The 14,994-nt window shown below is 33.4% G+C and overlaps 1 long non-coding RNA gene across 1 annotated transcript; it reads left to right on the forward strand.

Annotated features, from left to right (window-relative positions):
- Positions 1 to 8,820: 8,820 nt before the first annotated feature.
- On the forward strand, positions 8,821 to 11,402 carry LOC123653708. The gene is made up of 2 exons (XR_006743143.1): positions 8,821 to 8,868; positions 11,201 to 11,402. It is a non-coding gene; the product is annotated as an uncharacterized LOC123653708 (long non-coding RNA).
- Positions 11,403 to 14,994: the final 3,592 nt, after the last annotated feature.

Raw genomic sequence — 14,994 nt, forward strand, 5'->3', positions numbered from 1 at the left:
ATTTTTTTAATAATTTTATTTAATATTTTTGTGGTCCGGGTTTTTTGTCACCTATAGACGTCGCTGGCGCACAGGACTCGCGAGCCTTTGTCAAGTATAGGTGACTACGGCGGTCAAAAGGTTAAAAGTCAATTTGAACTTTAATACCATACGATAAAGTTTGTGTTAGGCGATACGAAGTTCGCCGGGTCAGCTAGTGTATATATAATACATGCATAATATAGTAGAGGAACACTGATAGTTTTTGCACCCGTGTGAAACCGGGACGGGTCACTAATACATCAAAGTTTAAAGTGATTTAGAGATTGTTATAGGTTTATGGCTAATTAGCTGTTTCTTCCAGAGAACCACAATGGAAAACGAAAACTAAACAATGTAACAGTAACTGATAATATTTTGGAACCAGTGTCACGATCACGATTCAGCCTGTAACATCCCACTGCTGGGCATAGGTCTCTTTCTCCATGTAAGAGAAGGACTGAAGCTGCCATGCTGCTCCACTGCGAGTTAGCGATGCAACTTATGTATTTTTACAATAATACGTAATTTTGCATATTCCTGCTGTATACTAAAAAATCTCGTATTCGCGTCCGCGGCGAGCTTCACTTCTAGGCTGTTTGTTTGAAATTTTGCATTTTTATTAGGCCTTACCCTTTGTACCTTACACAATAAGCACCATTTTAAACCTTTTTAAGTCGGTTCAAGATCCTGAGTTCTTCACAATACTATAATTAATTAATTTAAAATATTGTACGTATACGTTAAGTGTCAATTCAAATGCTTTTAAAGCTTCCTTAAATAAAGAAAATTTTAAATGGGTTAGATTAGATTGTAAATTTATAATCAGCTTATTTAAAGAAACTACAAAGAAATTTTACTGTACAACACACATCACATGTAGGTATAGTTAGGTATTAATAAGGTTTATAACATTTTAGACCTTATGTAATATCGTCAGATCGACGCTGCGTAAAACAAATCATGAATTCTTCTGATCTTTTATATTGGCATGATAAATGACCGTCGTTCGTGTTACGCCTTACGCCTAGCAATCTAATAAAAAGCCCTAATGGACGGGACAAGGTGAAGAGGATATAAGTTCTCAAATATCTATAACTAATATATATTACAAAGATAATTATTTGATCGAAATTTAGATTAACATCGGTCGGGAGTCGGGAACAAAGAGAAGACGAACAAAATAATATGACGAAATTTAAGAAAAAAAAATGCAGCTTTTGATTTTAGAGTGTCTTGAAAATAATATCCGCGCGGCAACATAGTTTTTATCGCCGAAAATTATCGACTAAATACATAATATTTTGTATTAAGAAATGTCTTAATCTTCTCGTACGAAACTGGAGCGATGGCTAGTTAATAATACATGGCCTGTACGCTTTCTAGTCGCTTTCAAAACAACGAAGTCCTAAAAATACAAAATACGACGTTCGTTAGTGTAATTTATTGGTGTATCGTCGATCACAGCAAGAGACTTGGTTAAGATCAATCCGTTGAGGAATTGGATCATTGCGTCTGTTTTTAAACGTAGATGGTTTTATTTATCTGTTTGTTAACTTTGACACAAGCCGTGTGAGTATTTACTTCGAATACTTCAAAACATTTCAAGCGTAATAAAATTTAATTCTAAAGTAACCAATTCTTGATCTTCCATGCGTAATTGTAATTGTCTGAAGTGAACAATATATGCTTTAAATAAAATCATAAAAAATATCGAGTTATTTTTGTAGTAAATAATACGTATTTTTAACCGACTTCAAAAAAGGAGGAAGTTATCAATTCGAATGTATTTTCGGTGTTTTGCCTCGTAACTTTATATATATATATATTTTTAATGCACTTTAAAATCATAATTATACATCATGTTTATAAAAAATGTTGGTAAGGGCGAACTTATCTCTATAAGAGATCTCTACCAGTCTACCCATGGTGGTGAGTAAAAGATGTTACCGCAGGACACAGCAAGAGTAATAAAGCAACGAAAGGTTAATAATAATAATAAAAATAATAATAAGCGCGCCGAGCAATTATTGTTGACATTACAGTTCCACATGACGATAATCTCGTAAAAGACGAAAAAGAAAAATTAAGTAAATATTTAGACCTTGCCCACGAGATTACCAGCATGTGGAATGTAGACTCAACAATAATTGTTCCTATTGTTGTGTCGGTCAGTGGTCTATTAGCGAAGAGTTTCGACCAAAACCTTAAGAAACTCACGCTTGACTGTTGGATCAAGGGTCGGATTCAAAAGACAGTGTTGATTGAAACGGCCCACATTATGAGGAGATTCCTCAGCCTGGAACTTTAACTACCGGCGGCCTGGGCCTCAACCTGCCACCGGAGGACTACTATTTTTATATTTTTAAATATTTTTATTTGTTTCTTTTATAAATATGTTTAAAAAGAAACCATAAGGAAATAAATATATTGAATAAATTTTGGGTTGTTCCGCGCTTGCTAATACTGAGTACATGCATAAACACAAACAAGCGGCTAAGATTCTCCACCAAGAGCTTGCTTTTATGTACGGTCGCCTAGAGCAGAGAATGTCGTATCATCGTAATCAGTACTCACCGGTGCCAGTACTCGAACGCGACGGAGTCCGGCTCTACTGGGACTTGCCTATCGCCACAGATAAGACGATACTGGCAAACAAGCCTGATATCGTGGTAATGAACAGGTCGCGGTCTTCGACCTCATGAAAGCCTAAACTGAGAAAAAACGTAAATATCTGGATCTGGCGCACGAGATTGTCGACATGTGGGCTGTGGGGTCAGCTGAAATCATCCTTATCGTAATATCTGCCAACGGCTTGATCCCGGTTAGCCTTGCGTACCATCTGAGGCAACTGGGGATCCAAGACAGTTCGCTCGCAGCCAGGATACAGAAGGCGGTGTTACTTGACTCGGCTAGGATTGTCCGCCGGCCGGGGCGTAATCCTCCACCCGCTTATATTTATATATGTAAGGATATGTAAATTTATTATATTTTTTATATAAGTATTTATTATATTATATGTATCTATTATATATTAAGCGGGTGGAGTGACATCCAGTCAAATAATAATAAATAAGGCTATAAACTTATTCTGTAATATTTACATTCAAAACTAACTAGTAACTAAGTATCTTAATAAATCATCATCATATCAGCCTATTGCAGTCCACTGCTGGACATAGATAGGCCTCCACAAGTTCGCGCCAAAAATGGCCTGAACTCATGTGTGTTTCCCATAGTCACCACGCTGGGCAGGCGGGTTGGTGACCGCAGGGCTGGCTTTGTCGCACCGAAGACGCTGCTGCCCGTCTTCGGCCTGTGTATTTCAAAGCCAGCAGTTGGATAGTTATCTCGCCATCAGTTGGCTTTTTAAGTTCCAAGGTGGTAGTGGAACCGTGTTATCCCTTAGTCGCCTCTTACGACACCCACGGGAAGATTGGGGGTGGCTATATTCTTTAATACCGTAGTCATACAACAAACTAAATATAGGTAACCTTATACTAGGTGTGCCGTTTTTGATGCTGAAAACTGAAACATTTCCTGTGGTCCTATTTAAATTTGAGCGTCATCCGGCGAGTCGTTTTTCGCTAATAATATGTGTTACTTGTCGATGTAAATTGTAGTCGGTATTTTTTTTTTTTTTGAGAATAAATACAATTATTTTTCATTTTTTTTTTTCTTTAATTTATTTAACTTTTTATTTAATATAGATTTTTCTTCTATAATACTAAATTTTTCATGATTTGTATATTTTTTATTTTCGTTTTGAACTATCAGCATATACATAATATTCAATTATGTACGGAATGTTGATTAAAATCTCTATAAATTATTTAAACGACCGTCTAAATTAACATAAGTTCACTCCATTACTTTACTTCGTCAACACCGTAACCCCACCAAAATAATGGATAATTTTTTCCATTATTTTTAGGGTTGCCATCTGACTGCACTATTTGAGAGCTCGACAAGTTTTTTACACATTTTTAGCTATGATAATCACTTAGAATACTAGAATTATAAAGTATATTTTGTTTCAATGCATGACGACTGTTCATCAGTTGTCACAGCAACTGTTTCATGCTCTACCTGCCGGAGGTTCGATTCCCTTTCAAGACAAATGTTGTATTGGCCATAAATATGTTTGTACGTTGATCTAGGATTTTGTGATTCTATTGTTGTTTCGTGGATAGTGTGGACGAAAAGTTACAATATTTTTTCCAAACTAAGTTTAAGTTAAAAAGTGTGTGTATGTAATTCACACACGCTAGAAGCGAAACTTCTAAAAATCGTAGGACGATAGGCTGTTGCGATTTGTTTTATCGTCGATGATCACGGGCTTAGTAAAAAGGTTCGTAAGCGCCATACAAAATGCGTCGGTTACGCGTTTTGAACAGTAATGTATTCTATCTCATTCTCTTCTATACATTTTTGTGTTTCTTTTTTTTAAATCGTAACGTGCTTTTTTTATCGAGTTTCAAATCACAACAATTCGAAGAAGTTTCACTTCAATAAAAGTTTTATGAAATGACTAGGCTAGTTTACTCCGTAAGTGACATCCCTAGACATTTCCCTTTTGGTTCAATTAGCTTGATTATCTGCCGTTCAGGTTCGTTAGTGACTGTTGAAACACGTGCGACACACCTACCTCATAACAAACTTACAACCAATCACACATTTCGGCGCCTAACTAAGTTTATTTCACGTTTGGAAGCTTGACATTTACTTAGCGATAAAACATAAAGTTTAAACTTCTAACGCGAGTTTATAACGTTGAGAAATCGACGATTCGAATAACGCATAAATGTATAATTCGACAGTGGTTTTTCCAAAAGCGAAGATCTGGTTTCGTACAAGGTATTTTTCGGGCGACAGTTACATACCTACTAAGCTGTTTTACAGTATAAATTATTTAATGTTTGTTCATGTCAATTGTGTTATTATGTAGTTGTAAGTTCATGAATAAACCTGAAAATACAAATTGCGTCATATCACGTCACGGGCAATTTTCTGATGAGTTGCGTGTTACGTTACCGATGTCGGTCAGTTCGACTAGTACTTTCAAACGCGTCGTTTGATAAAGATACAGACTAACGCTAAAGTAACAGTTATAATTATGTTTACTCAGAATTTAATAGTGTTTTCATTTTCCTTAAATGTTACGGCAAGCGTATCATAATCACAATTAATAAGTTAGTGAGTTTTACTGGAAATATTTGCAATCAATCCCAGTACAAAATTAACTAATTCTATTGTTTATTGTGTATGATATCATTGATAACATTTGATAATCCTTGTAACATTCACCCTTGGTTGTTTTGTTGTTCTTGGCACAGTTACAACTAGTTCAAGTCTAGACTACAAGTGCGTGCGGCATCAATAATCTGTTATTATTGTCGTATTAACGATATAGTGATTTATTGATTTATGATCTGTTTGACTTGTCATTAACATAAAACGTGTTAAGTTAAAGTAAGTATTTAGTTATTTTGATTAATTTTTTTTCATGTATGTCACTGTCACTGTCATTAAAAATAAAGGTACGAACGAATCTTTCTATATTAACAATTAACTTAAATTCATTTATATTAATTTCGATACTGTCGTCTTTATTATGCTTGCTATAACAAAAATATTTTCGTGACAGTAATTTTAGTTCGATTTTATCTGTGGATCTGTATAATTTAGCAATTCAAATAGCATAGGTGAAAATTGCATTCATCTCGTGCCCATTTTCCCATTTGCTACGTAAGTGGGTTGTGTTAGCACCGCCGGCTCCGGGTCCAGAACAAATATTGACTTCCTTATTAGTGCCAACGAACAATAGATGCGTCGTAAAAACAGACTCATCGTTAATTTTCGAAATGTCGATTTAATTAGTTACGCACACGATGGTAATCGTTAAAGTTGAATCTGTTGATTTTTATTTCAAACGCTTTGGGGTTTTTTTACTTCCTAAACATTTTTTTGTTATAAACTCGTAATGTGTTTGTCGGTGTTCCGAATTTAAAATATTGTTTGATTTAATTCTTTACGTGATCACAATATTTTATAAGTTATCTTTAATTTTTTTGTTTTTTCGTTTTTTCAATATTATCCTCATACGTCTTAAGTTTGACTGGTAGATAAGACTATATTGCTGTCAGTTCGCCTGTTGTGCAACTTATTCTTTATACTCGTGTAATAAAGTAAAATAAATAAATTGGTATACTTTGTTCGCATGTTTAATAATGCTTGCAGTAAAAGAATATTTAAATAATATAAATATTAAAGAAAACTAGTTATTTTCTAAAATAGTATCAACGGAATACCTGTTAGTTAGATAGATTTAAAATATTCAATATCACTGGCTCAAAGACAACACCCAGTCGTTATTTGCATGAACTTGTTAACATATTTAAATAATAACATGTTCGAGACCGCTACGAGACTGATATTATTATTTGCACATTAACTGTTAGGCGTAAAAATTTGTCCGTCATGTTGTTGTATGGAAAAAATAACTTTTTTTATCAACTCGATTTTTATATGAATGACAAATTCCAATTCACACAAATTGAAAAGATTCCTGCTGATTCTTCTCAACAGAAACTACATTTTCAATCAGTTGTACCTTCACATTCGCTTCAGCCTGTAATATCCCACTACTGGCCATAGGCCTCTTTCCCCATGTAGGAGAAGGATCAGAGCTTAATCCACCACGCTGCTCCAATGCGGGTTGGCGGATATATTCCCTACTATGAGTAACGATCGCTAACAGGTGTACATGATAACAACCGGGACCGACGGCTTAACGTGCTCTCCGAGGCACGGTGGGGAGCCAATACAAGTGTTTGTCATGAGCGGGGATCGAACCCGTAACCGCCGACGCAACAAGTACAATCCATAGCTGTAACCTTCACATTCGACTAAAGTTAATTTATTAAAAATCAATGAAGTTTTAATTTAATATTAATAATAATAAAAACTTTATTGTACACAAAGAATGAGAAAAATTACAAAAATGAACGATCTCTTCCAGGCAACCTTTGGACAGAGGAAATTGTATATATATATGTAGATGGTATATATGATGGTGTACAGTTTTTATCGAATCAATCTAATTAGTAAAATGACAATACAACAGTGCTTTTGAAGCCTACTTCAATTAAATTGAATTATCATTTTCAATGAACAGATTTCAATGCACCTGCGCTAATAATACCTAACCTCACATAAATAACGCAATAACATACGAATTTACGAATTACAAGAAAAAGAAGAAAAAGACAACATATTTTAATTATTTTTTAGTTGAAAAACAGATGTGTTAAAGTCTTTTGAGTCGAAGTAAAAATGTCAAGCTATGTATATAATCCCATGATGTCCTTCAATATCAAACATGGTATGTGGTAAATGTTCGAAAGGAATTCTTATAATTCTACCTCCTCGTCGTATTCTACAGCTGGTGTGGTAAGGTTCCTAATCATAAATTCTCTAGCCGGTAAATTCTAATTTAGTTCGTCGGCCCACTGTCGTAAAGATCTGATAAAGTATGGAAGTTTTATTTTATGTATTTATTTTTAAATGGTTGCGTTGAATGTATCAGTTTTATCTATTATTTGTATGTTTAAGAATTTATTGATTCCTTAGAATGCTTCATAAACATTTAAAGTTCTAATGGGATTTTGCTTACAACTCATTTATAGAATAATATTCTTTTAAAAATATTTCTCTAGATCATTTAAAAAATATATACAATTATAATATGCATTGCGATTAAAAAAATATGTAGTCTTTTTATTTTATTAAAAGAACAAATGTTTAAGAGTTATATAATTCCCGTATGTACATTTCTCGTTATATCTTCGTCGAACCCTTAATTTCACGGTTCTCATCGTCAGCAAGTCTCACCGTGTCGAACACATCCGGCTACACGACGCGCACGAGTCACTCGCGAAGCTTCCGCACGTCACTCTCACTCCGTCACATTTCTCCTTTTACGATGCGACGATGCTCGTTAGAACGAAAGCCACGGACGGCACTTTGATCTATCGCTCGCCTAAATGACTTCTCATAAACGTCGTTGATTACTCCTTACCGTCCCCGCTGGAACTAAATTAATTATAACCATCACATATCATACAAATGTGCCGTTAAAGTATTAATAAGGGACGTCTGAACTAATTTGTTGAGTACTATATATTTTTTACGGCGAAGCGTTTAGAGTGGTCGATTCGACCGTATAAAAAACGATCGGTGTAATAAAAGGTAATAAATTTTAACGATTGCAATCGTTTTTTGGGTTTTTGATCGTGTTCTCTTATAAATAATATCCAGTCGGAGGGCTGGAGTACTGTGCGCCGGCGCCGGCGTCGCTCGCATCTCTACTATACTTTAGTTGTGATTGGGACGCGTTGACGAATACTCTGCTCGCTGCACACCTAGCCTCACCGTCGCGACCTCGCCCTCCTGACATTGCGGCTCGGTTATCGTGTACCGCGTATCGCTTATCGACAGCTAGTACGAGTACATAGATATAATTTACTTTATCGTTTACTTTATCATTACAATTACGTCAGTCCGTGTCCTTGTGATAGGGTCGAATTTTTATACATTGGCTTATTATCAGTCTCGCCTGGCTAGTGGGAGTAGGTGATTCCTGGATTGCACACAAATATTTGTTTACTCTGATCGAGTGTAGGCTGTGATTATGGTGCGCTAACCGTAGTGTCGTATCCGTGGGTGCCTGATTCATAAATCAGCATCGCTATTGGCCCAACATGGATAGGACAATGTACGGCAAGGTGCTGCCAGGCACTTATTATCCGTTCCGCTGCGCGATGAAGGAGAACGGAATATCGCCGGGCTGTGAGTATTATTTAATTTTATTTTAATATTAGTAAGTTATTAATTGTACGTGCTCAATGGTGCTGTTTGTTTACTATCGCGTGTCAGTGTACATCGGGCGTGTGTTTAGATTACGAATGATCGCATACACTTACGGTTTCACTTAACCATCCGGTCTGTTATAAGTTTATTTTTATTATAAGCCGCGGAAGAGCATCGTATCCATTAATGAATAGTGCATCATTGTGTTTATTTACCTTATGTCCGGAGCTCGGATGGAATTGTAATAATCTGTTGTGTATATCTTTATAGTTGCCAACTTTTTATTAATAGACTTTATATATTTAACTCTAAAGCGTTACGTATGTTTGTAGCATGTTTTAACTAATTGTTCGTATTAACTCGCATAGTGGCTTTAATGAATGCGTGGTGAAGTCATCATAATATTGTCATGTAAATTATGTTGTGTTATGTTTTTATTGTTTTAGGTTTAAATTTAATATTTACATCGAAATACTTGTATAATCCATTTGAATCAATTCAACAACTCGTGATTCACGTACTATTTGATACAAAAATCACGATTGCTTATAATATTTTTCATGTAAAGCTTCATTTTTCATGTAAATCTTCAATATATTGGAATTTATTTTTCAAAGATCGAATATTGTTTGTCATTAGAATATTGGACTTCACAGCTGCATGATTAACGTCGTAAACACTGTCGCGTCAGTAAATAGAGGTCTTGTCTTTCATCTTTCATCGTGATATAACGGGTTTTACTTTTGCATTACAATTTTTTTTCTGAAGGACGTCATTAAATGATTACTTCATTAGATTACGGCAAAATATTTACGAAATAGTCTACCAAACATTTCATTTTCGTTAGCTTGTTATTATTTGTTTTAAATTATAATTAATTGTTAGGTTAATAGAATTTCACTGATTATTTTTCAAATTTTATTTTAAAAATATGTATACCTTTAATGGTCTCGAGGTGGTGTATTGTTTATAAGAGATATATTTAAAAGTAATTTAAAAAAATCATTTGTTTTAATGTATTTCAAATCTTCTTGACATCAAGTTTTATGATACATAATATGTAAGCAGTCTTTCTTACCTTTTCTTTTTCATTAATTGTATGTTTTGTATTTTTTTCGGTTGGCATATTATAAATATTTAATATAAATAAAAGAACACAAATAGTTATTATAAAGTAATCGTTATCTAAACTAGCACTTAGCCTGCCAGCGCCACGGCGTCTCGTTGTATATCAACATATTTATTTAATTGTGTTAATTACATTTTATTGCTGTATTTATAACATCTATATTATAATATTATGAATAGGATATATTTGTTTGAATACAATAATCATCACAGATCACTAATCATAGAATCTATTAACCTGGTTTTGAATGATTTTAGTTTCTTTTATAATTTCGATTCATTTATTGTTGTGACAAAGGTCTTCTACATAGGTATAACATAACAATGTTCAGGTTCAAACAAAAACCCTGCCAGGGCACAATAAAATTTATATTTAAAAATTCTAACATTATTATAACTCAATCTTATTCAATTCAAGTTATTCGGATATAGGCTGTAATACACATAGCCCTAAAACAACACGCTTTAAGACACGGGAGACTAGGAGTTAAAATCACAGGCTATAGTAAAAAAGATCTTTTTTACTGTAGTCTGTGGTTAAAATCTATAAAAGCGAGTGAGACTAGTTTTCTTGTATATTCATGAATTTCTATATTGGTATATAATGTACCTAGGCTGTAAAATCATAGAATTTTGTAGTAGTAACTATAAAAACGAGCAAAACTGCGACAGTAGTCTAGTTTGTTATATAAATTTATAAAAAATTAGTTTCTAATTTTGTTTTACAGTTAATTTATTTCTAGTTCTAATAGCTTTAATCAAGTTAAATGTGGACTTTGTGGTCCTCGAATACATTAATATGTAAATTTTAATTAATAGATGTTTTAATACTCTTAATAGCACATTTAAAGTGTTGCCAATTATAAAATGGCAATTTTATGTTTTAAAATCGTAACTAATTATGAGTTATTAATAAAAAGTAACTAATGGACCAAAAAGAAGTAAATATTTATTCGATTTTAAATTTAGAGGCGATTCTATTTATTTAATCAATTTTGATAGCTGATAAGTTTTTGCTATGTTTTTTTTTTTTTGGTAATTTGTCAATTTCTTATTATTTTTTTTTTTTACAGCAGTAACGTAATTTATTACCAGTATTTATTTTATATAGCTATGGTGATACAATATTTAAATGTGTTGTATGTAATACTACTGATATTTTAAATTGCGATTTTTGTCGCAGGTACAGTCATAGCTTATAGAATAAAAAGTGAGCTGTTGACCATAGCAAGGCTTTTGAGATACAAATGAATCATTACAATTATTAAAGGACGAACACCACATGCTCGCTTTATGGCCATGACTATTCTAAGAAGCCGTTCATTTATTCATTTTTGAACGTTTATCATGTTTAATTCATAATAAATATACATTTTGTTCCCGGTTTTGTGTGTGTACAATTGTTGTTTACGTTTTTATGGAATAACATAATTTTTAAATAATTTGTCAAGGTAGAGAAAGGATAGACACATTCCTTAAGCTTAAGGACAGATAAATTCATAAATTTTATACTATAATATTTTTGTATCATTTTCGCTTTTTGGAATCCCTACTTAATATTATAAATATGAATGTACGTTTGTTTGTTACGCTTTCACGAGAAAACTACTCAACCGATCATCATGAAACTTTGTACACATATTGTTGGAATTATTAGAAGTATCATAGAATACTTTTTATTACAAAAAAATTCAATGCGAGCGAAGCCGCGGGTAAGAGTAAAATAAAATTCTTATAGTTAAAACTAAATAATCTCAAAAAATTGCTGCTGTTGTTCTTATCAAGATCCCTAACCCGATTTTTTATATTTCTTACGTACATCCATACAAGTCTTACAGTTTTATTATATGTATATTATTTTATTCTTGTTTTACTATACGTTCTAGATATATTTGTGGTTTATATTTCCAAGATTTTTTTGTCCGTATTTTAAAGTATTAGTAACGTTACGCTTACTCATTTAGAATGATGATATTTACAATAATGTTAGTGACCATGAAAATAAAATAAAAATCATACTTATTACAGGTAATATCGACATCTCAAGGGAATATCACACCAACTCGATAATCATAGCTGTAGGGCCTGTTTCACCGCTTGTCTTAACGCTATTTGATAGATAGGCGGTATCCAATAAATGAAAGTTTATGTTATGTTATTATTTTTCACCATCGAATTCCACGTTATTTGTGACGTTATTAATTTTTTTTTAAAAGTTATAGTTTCTTAATTCTAGCGAAACAGATAATAGCCTATTTATTCTAGGTACCTCTTGTTTGGTGTTTGAGTTTAGTCGTAAACTAATGTCTGTACTAATATTATAAAGAGGAAAGATTTGATTGTTTGTTTGCATTGAATAGGCTCCGAAACTACTGAACCGTTTTGAAAATTTTTTCACTGTTGGAAAGCTACAATATCTGCGAGTGGCATAGGCTATATTATATTTTCAAAAAAAATTGGGAGAAAAATCCTTTGAAATTTTTGTTAAATACCCGTCCGAAGCCGGGGCGGCATGCTAGTTCAGTATAAACTTAATCCACAACAAATGAAACAGGCCCTCAGTTGATTACCTTATCCTCATAGGTGACATATAGGGTCATTGCGCCTGTTCGCGTCCACTTAGTGCAGTTGGCAAGTTTGAAGAAGAAAATAAAAATGTTCCCGCACTAATTTCTATGAAAAATTTATTTACTGTGTTCATTATATAGTCTATTTAAAGATTTATTTTCAGTTTTGTTCGAAACATCTTGTTATTATTTTATTTAAATACAAACGTCAAAATTAGGCGATTTACCCAGTTTGCGTCCATAAAATCCAATTTGCGTCCACCCGCTGGACCACTTTGCGTCCACCAGCTTAGAAAAGGAATAAAGAGGTGATATTTTTATAATAATGTAAAGAGACATTGGATTTTAATAATTTATTTATTGAAGAATTATTGTTATTTAAAAATCAACATATTAACATTAATAAATCACTATAAAGAAAATAATACACCTATTTACTCTTCTAAACATTGATAGAACTTAAAATTAAAAAACAAATTAGGTACCTATGTAGTCAGTAAATAGTATTTCCACTTTTAAAATTCAACAATTATCTGTTCTGTGAATTTTAAAGAAATGTAAGCAAGCTAAAGATCAGCCTGTAATTACAATCACAGCAGCCTTTCGCAGTCGACTACTGGACATAGGCCTCGACAAGTTCACTCCTGTGTTTTGCCCATAGTCACTACGCTGGGCAGACGGGTTGGTGACCGCAGGCCTGGCATTGTCGTACCGAAGACGCTGCTGCCCGTCTTCGTCCTGTGTATTTCAAAGCCAGCAGTTGGATGGATATCCCGCCATCGGTCGGCTTTTTAAGTTCCGAGGTAGTACAGGAACTTAGTTGCCTCTTACGACACCCACGGGAAGAGAGAGGGTGTTTATATTCTTTGATGCCGTAAGCACACAGCACCACAAAGATCAGCCTTGATTAATAATAATTATGGAAACAAAATACGAGGTGCACACATATCTCCATTCGCATTAAATATTAATAATACCGCTGTTTTCTTCTTCGTTACTTGGTTTTATTTGATACTAGCTGTGCTCGCGACTTCATTCGCGTGTAATTATAATTATAATAAAAAAATATTGTTCTGTTCGTAGAATTACAAAATAAATAAATTTCTAAAATAAAAGTAGCCTAATTTACTCCTTATTTCATTAGCTATCTAGATGGTAACGTCAAAATCAGTTCAGTCGTTTCAGTAATTAGCCGGAGCAAACAGACAGACAGACAGACAAAAATTCTAAAAAATTTTTTTATTTATTTATTTATTTTATTTTCTTACATCTAATATTACAGGCATAACCCAATTCATTAGACATAGTAAAGGAGACAAAAAGCGAAAGGAAAAAAATGTTAAACTATAATTAAAAAAGAATTGGCTGACTTGAACATAATACTAAAAACAAAACAATAATAAATATAAAAATATTAAATTCATTTCTCATAACATATTATATACAAAGTAACTTTTGCGAATTCACTCCACGAATAAGAAAAAAGGTCTAGTGTGTCAGCCACCAAGTTTAGCGTTCTGACTGAACGAGCAAGGGGGCCGTTGCGCACTAGCTCGGTTCTGCCGTGGGGTACTGCAAATAAGCTCGGTCGCTGTCTTCGTTGTAGATGATACCTATCGAGTACGCTCAAACCTATCCACTGCAGTACCCCTGGATTATTGACAATAACGCGAAATAATTTTAAAATATAAGTTGCCAGAGCCAGCTCTCTCCTAGTCTCCAACTTGTTGTATCCAACCATGCCCAATACAAACAATGTTGGATACATCATGGGATACAAGGGATACACGCCATAAAGCCTATGGTAAAGAAACCTGGTGAATTTATTTTGAACACGTTCCAGTATGAGACTGTATTTGATTCATGTGTAGACCATACTACCGCATTATACTCAAGCTGACTTCTTATTAGGGCATCATACAGTAAAGAGATTGCTTATTTTGGTATATGTACCGTGTATAAATCAATATACATTTAGTAAAAAGGTGTTACTTTAATATTACAAACAGACACTCCAATTTTATTTATTTGTGTAGATAAGTTTTGTACCCTCTTGGTCTGCCCCCACTGATTTTATCCAATATCGTAATAGCATATTTTTTGCATAGGTGCTTGTCTTACCGATTTCTTCTTCTCTTGGATGTCATGCAAATCTTCCCTTAAATCTTCCTTTGTGTATGTTCTTTTTTCCTTCTTCTTTCTTATCTGCAAAGAACTCATCTTAAACAGAAAAAAATAAGAAAGAAATTACTTATTTCATTCAAAGTAGAATAGGTATTAAACTTTTAGTTTTATGTATTAAACTTATAGAATTAATTTAAAAAATGGACGCGATTTAGTTTTCTTATTAATCCCTTTAGGTATAGTTTGCGTCCTTGCGGACGCAAAGTGGAAGTTTATAAATTCGGTG

The sequence above is a fragment of the Melitaea cinxia genome, chromosome 5 (genome assembly GCF_905220565.1).
Source record: "Melitaea cinxia chromosome 5, ilMelCinx1.1, whole genome shotgun sequence".
Taxonomy (NCBI): Eukaryota; Metazoa; Arthropoda; class Insecta; order Lepidoptera; family Nymphalidae; genus Melitaea; species Melitaea cinxia.